The following is a 9,604-nucleotide window of genomic DNA, read 5'->3' as shown; positions in this document are numbered from 1 at the left end:
GCCACTTAGACCCCGGGGCCCCGCCCACCCACTGTTCCTGGTGGAATTGGTAGCTCCTCCCACCGATGCCTGGATCCTACTGCAGAGCTGCCCTCGCTCCATCTAGCCTGGGAGCCTTTAGAATCCAGACTCTATCGGGGATGCAGGGCCCAGGCCCAGCCTGGCCCAGAGCAGGTGCCAGGGAAATGCTTGTTGATTTGAACTAGAATCAATTTGCAATCAACCGTCTCTCACCAGGGCTGACTTCCAAATACCTCAAGGCTTGGTCCAGCTGGGCTCCGCCTCACCCTGTGTGTCAAGGTGGCAGAGCTCCCTGGCATCCAAGGAGGACCGTGCCCAGAAGGCAGCCCACATGCCTGGATGCCCGCCTGGGGTCAAAGCTAGTCCCCTTGGAGGAGCTGAGACTCAGGCTAAGACCCAGCAGCTGCCACCTGCCCGGGATTTTTCAGCCCGAGGTGAGGGGAAGAGGCGGAAATGAAGGCTGTTCCTCAGGGCTGTCTGTGGCCAAGCCAGCAAAGCTACATTCCAGCCTCGCTGCCGGCTGCTGGCCGCTGCAGACTTTTAAACCTGGCCAGACAAACTGAGAGACTGGGGCCCTCTCGAGGGCCAAGTCTGTCCAAGGAACAAAGGTTCCTGGACCAGGCTCCCAACCACAGAAAAGACAGGCTGGACTTCCAGGACAGCTAGGATTTCAAACCATCTACCCTATTGTTGAAACACTGGTCCTGTTGGTTGGAAACTGTCACTACTGTCTCTGTGGACACACCCAGCAGAGACCCAGGCTGCCTCGGATGGGCCTTGTCTGACTATTGGCCCACACAAGCCAAGGGCCCTTCCCCCTAAGCCCAGGACACAGGCCCAACCTCCAGAGGCAGTTTCTGTACAGGGCAGCTCTGATGTCTCAACCCATCTTGGCATTACAGAGGAGGCTGTTTCGTGAGAGCCTCCCATATGGGCCTGGAGGGGTTCTGCCTGGATCCTGTTCATTTACATCTCGAGAAGCATAAAGCAGGGACAGGTATGGAGGCCCAAGTCTACAGTCCCAGCACTTTGGGAAGCTGAGGCAGGAGGACTCCTTGACCCTGGAGTTCAAGACCAGCCTGGACAACATGGCCAAGACCTTGTCTCTACAAAAAAATTAAAAATTAGCCAGGCATGGTGGCACACCTGTGGTCCCAGGTACTCAGGAGGCTGGGGTGAGTCTCTGGAGCCTGGGAGGTTGAGACCAGGCTGGGCAACATAGTGAGACCCTGTCTCTACAAAAAGTTTAAAAATTAGCTGGGCATGGTGGTATGCACCTGTGGTCCCAGCTACTCAGGAGGCTACAGAGGAGATGACTCGAGCCCAGAAGGTCAAGGCTACAGTGAGTTGTGAGGTGCCACTGTACTCCAGCCTTAGCGATAGAGCAAGATTCTGTCTCAAAAAAAAGAAAGAAAGAAAGAAAGAAAGAAAGAAAGAAAGAAAGAAAGAAAGAAAGAAAGAAAGAAAGAAAGAGAAAAGAAAGAAAAGAAAGAAAAGAAAGAAAAGAAAGAAAAGAAAGAAAAGAAAGAAAAGAAAGAAAAGAAAAGAAAAGAAAAGAAAATGGCTGGGTGTGGTGGCTCATGCCTGTAATCCCAGCACTTTGGGAGGCTGAGGCAGGCAGATCACAAGGTCAGGAGTTAGAGATCAGCCTGGCCAACATGGTGAAACCTTGTCTCTACTAAAAATACAAAAATGAGCTGGGCATAGTGGCAGGTGCCTGTAATCCCAGCTACTCGGGAGGCTGAGGGAGGAGAATTGCTTGAACCCAGGAGGTGGAGGTTGCAGTGAGCCGAGATCACGCCACTGTACTCCAGCCTGGGTGACAGAGCAAGACTCCATCTTGGGAAAAAAGAAAGAAAGAAAGAAAGAAAGAAAGAAAGAAAACTGGCTGGGTGCAGTGGCTCAAGCTTGTAATCCCAGCACTTGGAAAGGCTGAGGCAGGAAGATCACTTTAGGTCCGGAGTTCAAGACCAGCGTGGCCAACATGGTGAAACCCCAACTCTACTAAAAATACAAAAATTAGCAAAGCATTAATCCCAGTTATTCAGGAGGCTGAGACAGGGGAACTGCTTGAACCCGGGAGGTGGAGGTTGCAGTGAGCCGAGATGGCGCCACTGTACCCCAGCCTGGCAAGAGAGCAAGACTCCTTCTAAAAAAAAAAAAAAAAAAAAAAAAAAAAAAAAAAGAGCCGGGTGCGGTGGCTCAAGCCTGTAATCCCAGCACTTTGGGAGGCCGAGACGGGCGGATCACAAGGTCAGGAGATCGAGACCATCCTGGCTAACATGGTGAAACCCCGTCTCTACTAAAAAATACAAAAAACTAGCCAGGCGAGGTGGCGGGCGCCTGTAGTCCCAGCTACTCAGGAGGCTGAGGCGGGAGAATGGTGTGAACCCGGGAGGCGGAGCTTGCAGTGAGCTGAGATCCGGCCACTGCACTCCAGCCTGGGCGACAGAGCGAGACTTCGTCTCAAAAAAAAAAAAAAAAAGAAAGAAAGAAAATCATACCGAATTTTGGATATAACAACAGCTACAAATAGATGATGTGCTAAATGCTTTGCACATTTACAGCCTTCAGTAGGGACTCTGCTTCCTACAGTGACGGATTCAATAAATCAGACCCACCTTCCCATTTGTGACAACCAAAAAAGTTGGATGAAAAAATAATTTTTTCTTTTTTTGAGGCAGTCTCGCTCTATTGTCCACACTGGAGTGTGGTGGCGTGATCTGGGCTCACTGCAACCTCCACCTAGAAGGTTCAAGCGATTCTCCTGCCTCAGCCTCCTGAGTAGCTGGGATTATAGGCATGTGCCACCATAGCCGACTAATTTTTGTATTTTTAGTAGCGACAGGGTTTCACCATGTTGGCCAGGCTGGTCTTGAACTCCTTGAACTCAAGTGATATGCCCACCTCGGCCTCCCAAAATGCTGGGGTTACAGGCGTGAGCCACCCTGCCCAGCCTGAAAACATTTGTATTAAATCTTAAAAACAACAAACCAGGGCCCAGCGCAGTGGCTCACGCCTGTAATCCCAGCACTTTGGGAGGCAGAGGCGGGTGGATCACCCAAGGTCAGGAATTCGAGACCAGCCATGACCAATATGGTGAAACCCCGTCTCTACTAAAAATACAAAAATTAGCTGGGCATGGTGGTGGGCACTTGTAGTCCCAGCTACTGGGGAGGCTGAGACAGGAGAATCACTTGAACTCAGGAGGTGGGGATTGTAGTGAGCCAAGATTTTACCATTGCACTCCAGCCTGGATAACAAAGTGAGACACTGTCTCAAAAAAAAAAAAAAGTATGAGGTTGGACATGGTTGTGACACCTATAATGCCAGCGCTTGAGAAGGCTAAGGTGGAAGAATCATTTGAGGCCAGGAGTTGAAACCAGCCTGGACAACAGAGCAAGACCCTGTCTCAGCAAAAAAATTAAATTTTAAAAAAGGACTATATAAGAGGGTCCTTAGAAGTAGGAAATCTAACGAGAAAGATAAGCAAATTTAATGTAGTGTGCCCTCCGGACACCACCCTCGGAAGTTCTGGAGGCGTGACGTCAGAGTCCCCTACCGCTGCCCCTGCTCCTCTGCCAAGAGCCATGGCATTTCAGCAATGCAAGTGGACAAGAGGGAAATGCCTGGTGACTATGTAAGGGGACACCTGTCTACCACGCCCTTCCTATCTCAGGGACATTCCCACATAGGACAGTGACCACTTACTTTGCTGGGGGGAGAATAAGTGGCTGTCTGGATGACAATCTGGAAATGTCAGAATGCAATTGCTCACAGCCTTCCACACAGCAATTCCACTGTCCTAGGAATTCCCTCTACAGATGCTCTTTCACAAGTGCACAAAGACACAGACACAAGAGTGCCCACTACGGTACCATTTGCAGGAATGAAAAACTGGGCTGGGCTTCGTGGCACACACCCAGCTACTCAGAAGGCTGAGGCAGGAGGATTGCTCGAGCCCAGGACGTTCAGAGACCAGCCTAAGCAATATAGCAAGACCTTGTATCAAAAGAAAAAAAAAAGTGAAAAATTGGAAACAACCCAAAAGTTGACTGCTAGAGGCATAGTTTAAAAGTTCAGGCGTATCCATATGTATCGTGAAGCCATTAAAAAGGATGAGGAGGCCGGGCGCAGTGGCTCACGCCTGCAATCCCAGCAGTTTGGGAGGCCGAGGCGGGCGGATCACCTGAGGTCAGGAGTTCCAGATCAGCCTGGCCAACATGGTGAAACCCCATCTCTACTAAAAATACAAAAATTAGCCAGGCGTGGTGGTGGGGGTCTGTAATCCCAGTTACTGGGGAGGCTGAGGCAGGAGAATGGCTTGAACCCAGGAGGTGGAGGTTGCAGTGAGCCAAGACTGTACCACTGCACTCACGCCTGGGCAACAGAGTGAGACTCTGTCTCAAAAAAAGAAAAAAATAAAATAAAAGATGAGGAATGTTTTTACGTGTTGGCAAGTTTTTTGTACTGGCATATATATATCTATATTTTTTTTGAGATAGAGTCTCACTCTGTTGCCCAGGCTGGAGTGCAGTGGCACGATCTTGTTCACTGCCACCCCTGCCTCCCAGGTTCAAGCAATTCTTTTTTTTTTCTTTTTTTTTTTTTGAGACGGAGTCTCGCTCTGTCGCCCAGGCTGGAGTGCAGTGGCCGGATCTCAGCTCACTGCAAGCTCCGCCCCCCGGGTTTACACCATTCTCCGGCCTCAGCCTCCGGAGTGGCTGGTACTACAGGCGCCCGCCACCTCGCCCAGCTCGTTTTTTTGTGTGTGTGTTTTTTTTTTTTTTTTTTTTTTTTTTTTTTTTTGAGGCGGAGTCTCGCTCTGTCGCCCGGACTGGAGTGCAGTGGCCCGATCTCAGCTCACTGCAAGCTCCGCCTCCCGGGTTTGCGCCATTCTCCCGCCTCAGCCTCCGGAGTAGCTGGGACTACAGGCGCCCGCCACCTCGCCCGGCTAGTTTTTGTATTTTTTTTAGTAGAGACGGGGTTTCACTGTGTTAGCCAGGATGGTCTCGATCTCCTGACCTCGTGATCCGCCCGTCTCGGCCTCCCAAAGTGCTGGGATTACAGGCTTGAGCCACCGCGCCCGGCCGTGTGTGTGTTTTTTAGTAGAGACGGGGTTTCACCGTGTTAGCCAGGATGGTCTCGATCTCCTGACCTCGTGATCCGCCCGTCTCGGCCTCCCAAAGTGCTGGGATTACAGGCTTGAGCCACCGCGCCCGGCCCAAGCAATTCTTCTGTTTGAGACTCCCGAGTAATTGGGATTACAGGCGCCCTGCCACCACACCTGGCTAATTTTTGTATTTTTATTTATTTATTTTTAAATTTTTGTATTTTTAGTAGAGATAGGGTTTCACCATGTTGGCCAGGCTGGTTTCAAACTCCTAACCTCAAGTGATCCACCCGCCTCAGCTTCCCAGAGTGCTGGGATTACAGGTGTGAGCCACCTTTCCCAGCCACAAATGTATTACTTTTATAAGCAGAACAAAAGTGCACATGTGGGCAGGCAAGGTGACTCACACCTATAATCTCAGCACTCTGGGAAGCTAAGGCGGGTGGATCACTTGAGGTCAGGAGTTTGAAACCAGCCTGGCCAACATGGTGAAACTCCATCTCCACTAAAAATACCAAAAATAATTAGCTGGGTATGGTGGCAGGCACCTGTAATTCCAGCTACTAGAGAGGCTGAGGCAGGAGAATCGCTTGAACCTGGGAGGCGGAGGTTCCAATGAGCCGAGACCGTGCCATTGCACTCCATCCTGGGCAACAAGAACAAAAGTCCATCTCAAAAAAAGAAGGCTGGGCACGGTGGCTCACGCCTGTAATCCCAGTACTTTGGGAGGCTGAGGTGGATGGATCATGAGGTCAGGAGATTGAGACCATCCTGGCTAACATGGTGAAACCCTGTCTCTACTAAAAATACAAAAAATTAGCTGAGCATGATGGCACATGCCTGTAGTCCCAGCTACTCGGGAGCTGAGGCAGGAGAATCACTTGAACCCAGGAGGTGGAGGTTGTAGTGAGCAGAGATTGTGCCACTGCACTCCAGCCTGGGCGACAGAGCGAGACTCCGTCTCAAAAAAGGCAAAGTGCACATGTGTATTTATATTTAAAGGGCTTAAAGATACAATCAAGCATATGCTGAGAATAGGTGACCATTCTCTGCTGTTCATGGGGTAGGTATGATACAGGGGACACTCCAAAAGGTCTGTAACCCCCAGTGTCACCCAACCTGGACACAATCTCCCTTTAGTAAATAAGAATTACATGGCCATGTTACTATGTGAGTGCTGGGGGCTCACATATCACATGCTGTCACTGCCACTGTGGCTCACACAACTCTATATTCCCTGAATACTAGCAGGGGATGAGCTTGTGGGGGTGAGCAAAGGAAGAAAAAGTCAGCAGCTCAGATTCCTTGCTGGGGAGGGGATGGCCCTGGGCTGAGGGGCCTGCGTGGCCCTGGGAGGAATTCTCCATGACTTGCTGTCAGCTTCATAAATCTTTTGGGCCAGCCATCGGGGAGACAGAGATAAAGGTTGGAACAGGCTCAGATCTGAGCACAACCAGAGGGGTCTGTGGCCCAAATGCCCCAAGGCCAGGCCAGGCTATCCTGCTGGGGCTGGGATGTTTCCCAGACCAGGCTCCAAGTCCGGTGGGAGAATGTTACTGGATTTCATGAACGCTATTCCTGACCCCCGACTCCCAAAATGCGTCATGGCAGATATTAAAAGTAAACTTGAAAAAATGGATGTGCAGGAGGAATTTCCTGGCCCTTCCCGAAAGCTACAAAGACAAGGTTGGGAATGCTTCCAGATCATCCTCGCCAGGGGCATGCAACTTGGATGCACAAAATGGGACAGTTTGAAGGGTCTGGGGACATCTTTCTTACCCCACTTTCTATGTCACAGAGGAGGAAACAGGTAACCTTCCTCTAACACGAGAGTCACAGCAGCAAACCATCCTGCTACCAGAGCAACCCTTCGGCATGGAGTCTAGGTCTTTCTTCTTTCAGGAGTTGGATGGCTGAGCAGCAAAGCCCCCTCCTCTGCCCTCAAATCAGAGCTGATGGCTAAAACTGCAGGGCTGGGAGGGCTTAACTCACTGATTAATGGATGAATGAGACAAAATGGATCCAGCCTGCAAGTGGCTCTTAAACGGTCTGGACTAGTTCAGTGAGTGCGAGTCCTTGGAGCCCTCCAAGACCTGCAAAGTTCCTCCTTTCACTCTGTGTCCTCAAACCTCCTTTCTAGACAAAAGAGACAGAAAACATACTCACCGGTTCCCGAACAAAGGTTGAGCCCGCTTTGAGGTGGAGACCCATGTTTTGTCAGGACTGAATTCATGCTTGACCTCTGCAGTGGTGGCACCCTGCCTGGACCTCCAGCCACATGCCAATGCCGCAGGCCTCTCCAATCAGACACACAGGTCTCCGTCCTGCTTTGCCCAGTTGCCGTCTCAACGTGGAAGGCTTCTCCCCGACTCAGCCCCAGTCTTAATTTCTGCAGCTGGACCTGTCTGCACAGAAAACCAAGGCGCTCTCAGCCCCGCCAATTTGCTCCCCCTCTACCATGGGTCCCCTGGGCGCTGTATATTTGAAGGCACAGACTTCGCAGCCGCCACTCACACTGCATTTCTTTGTCGGTGGTTTGTTCCCTCTTGGATTTTCCATTCCCGAGTGCCCATTCATGCCCTGGAATGGGCTCCCACACTGCTGGCTGCCCCAGAGGTGCCGTCCCTCCTTTCCAGGAAAGCAATGCCACAGAGCCCCCGGCCTCTGCAATCCCAGCAGCCAGCAGCAGCCCCTCTGCTGGGCTCCTTGGCTACCAGGAAGGCCTGAGAGTTTGGTGGTTTTCCCCTGCCAGGAAGAGAGGGGCTGGTCACAGCGGGAGATCAAGTGAGCCTCAAAACATTAGAAAAACCCAAGCCAGTCTGCAGAGCCCCACAGCCGCCTCAGGGCCAGTAACCATAGCTACCCTTGGCTTCCCAGCCCAGCACATGTCTGCCCAGCTCAGCTCTGCTGATTCGCAAGACTTTGCTTGCTCAGCTCCTGGCACTGTAGACTGGACCTGCTGCCCCCTGACTCGGGGGGTTTCCACCCACAGTCCGCTCTTCCTGGCAAAGCCCTGGGAATACTTAACTTAGCAAGGTCTTTCTGAAGAGGCCCTGAACATCACGTGGTCTTCCCCCCTTACTGTGCAGATGGCCCCCGTATTTATTTTAGCCACTGTTTAGGCTGGGCTTGTCAGCCAAATCTCCGTCTCTCTGCTAGGCCCAACCCTATGAGGTGCGGGAAGACAAGGGCTGAGTCCTTGCTGCCAAGAGGCAGTTTTATCAGCGCAGCACTAGGTAGGGGTTTTGTTTCAGGTGTTTTTTTTTTTTTTTTTTTTTTCTTTTAAGTAGATGGTGTCTCACTATGTTGACCAGGCTGATCTCAAACTTTTGGCCTCAAATGATCCTCCTGCCTCAGCCTTCCAAGGTGCTGGCATTACAGGCATGACTCATTTTGCTTTTTTTTTTTTTTTTTTTTGAGACGGAGTCTTGCTCTGTCACCCAGGCTGGAGTACAGTGGCGCAATCTTGGCTCACTGCAAGCTCCACCTCCCAGGTTCACGCCATTCTCCTGCCTCAGCCTCCCGAGTAGCTGGGACTACAGGCGCCCGCCACCATGCCCAACTAATTTTTGTATTTTTAATAGAGACGGGGTTTCATTGTGTTAGCCAGGATGGTCTCGATCTCCTAACCTCGTGATCTGCCTGCCTCGGCCTCCCAAAGTGCTGGGATTACAGGCTTGAGCCACCGCGCCCGGCCGACTCATTTTATTTTTTAAAACTTGAACTCTTCTGGGAGCAAAGCCCTGTTTCCTTCTAATACGCTCCCAAAGACAGTCCAAAAAGAATGTAACACCCCCTCTTTTAACTTACATATGAACCAAGACAGGAAAATTAAACTCCCACTTGAGCTTCAAGTCAGTGACAAAATAAAAATTAAAAATATTGAAAAAATAAACTCCCACTGCACTCAATACTTAAATGGTTAAAAACGACAAAACAGGCCAGGCGCAGTGGCTCACACAGCACTTTGGGAGGCCGAGGCGGGTGGATCACCTGAGGTCAGTTTGTGACCAGCCTGGCCAATATGGTGAAACCCCCTCTCTACTAAAAATATAAAAATTAGTTGGGCCTGGTGGTGCCTGCCTGTAGTCCCAGCTACTTGGGAGGCTGAGGCAGGAGAATCGCTTGAACCTGGGAGGTGGAAGTTGCCGTGAGTCGAGACTGTGCCATCGCACTCCGACCTGGGCAAAAGAGACTCTGTCTCAAAAAGGAAAAAAAAAAAAGAAAAAAAAAAGAAAAAAAAAAGGCACAACAAAACAAACAAACAAACACATCACAAGCATTTGCTGGAGTCTCCAGACTTCATTAACCTCCTTTCAACATTTTTTTTTCTCCCAGTGTTTTTTCACTATGGTTTCTTTCTTTCTTTTTTTTTTTTTTTGAGACGGAGTCTCGCTCTTTCGCCAGGGCTGGAGTGCAGTGGCGCAATCTCAGCTCACTGCAAGCTCCGCCTCCCGGGTTCACGCCATT

Source organism: Rhinopithecus roxellana, chromosome 12, assembly GCF_007565055.1.
Source record: "Rhinopithecus roxellana isolate Shanxi Qingling chromosome 12, ASM756505v1, whole genome shotgun sequence".
Lineage (NCBI taxonomy): Eukaryota > Metazoa > Chordata > Mammalia > Primates > Cercopithecidae > Rhinopithecus > Rhinopithecus roxellana.
Note: the sequence above shows the minus strand (reverse complement) of the source record.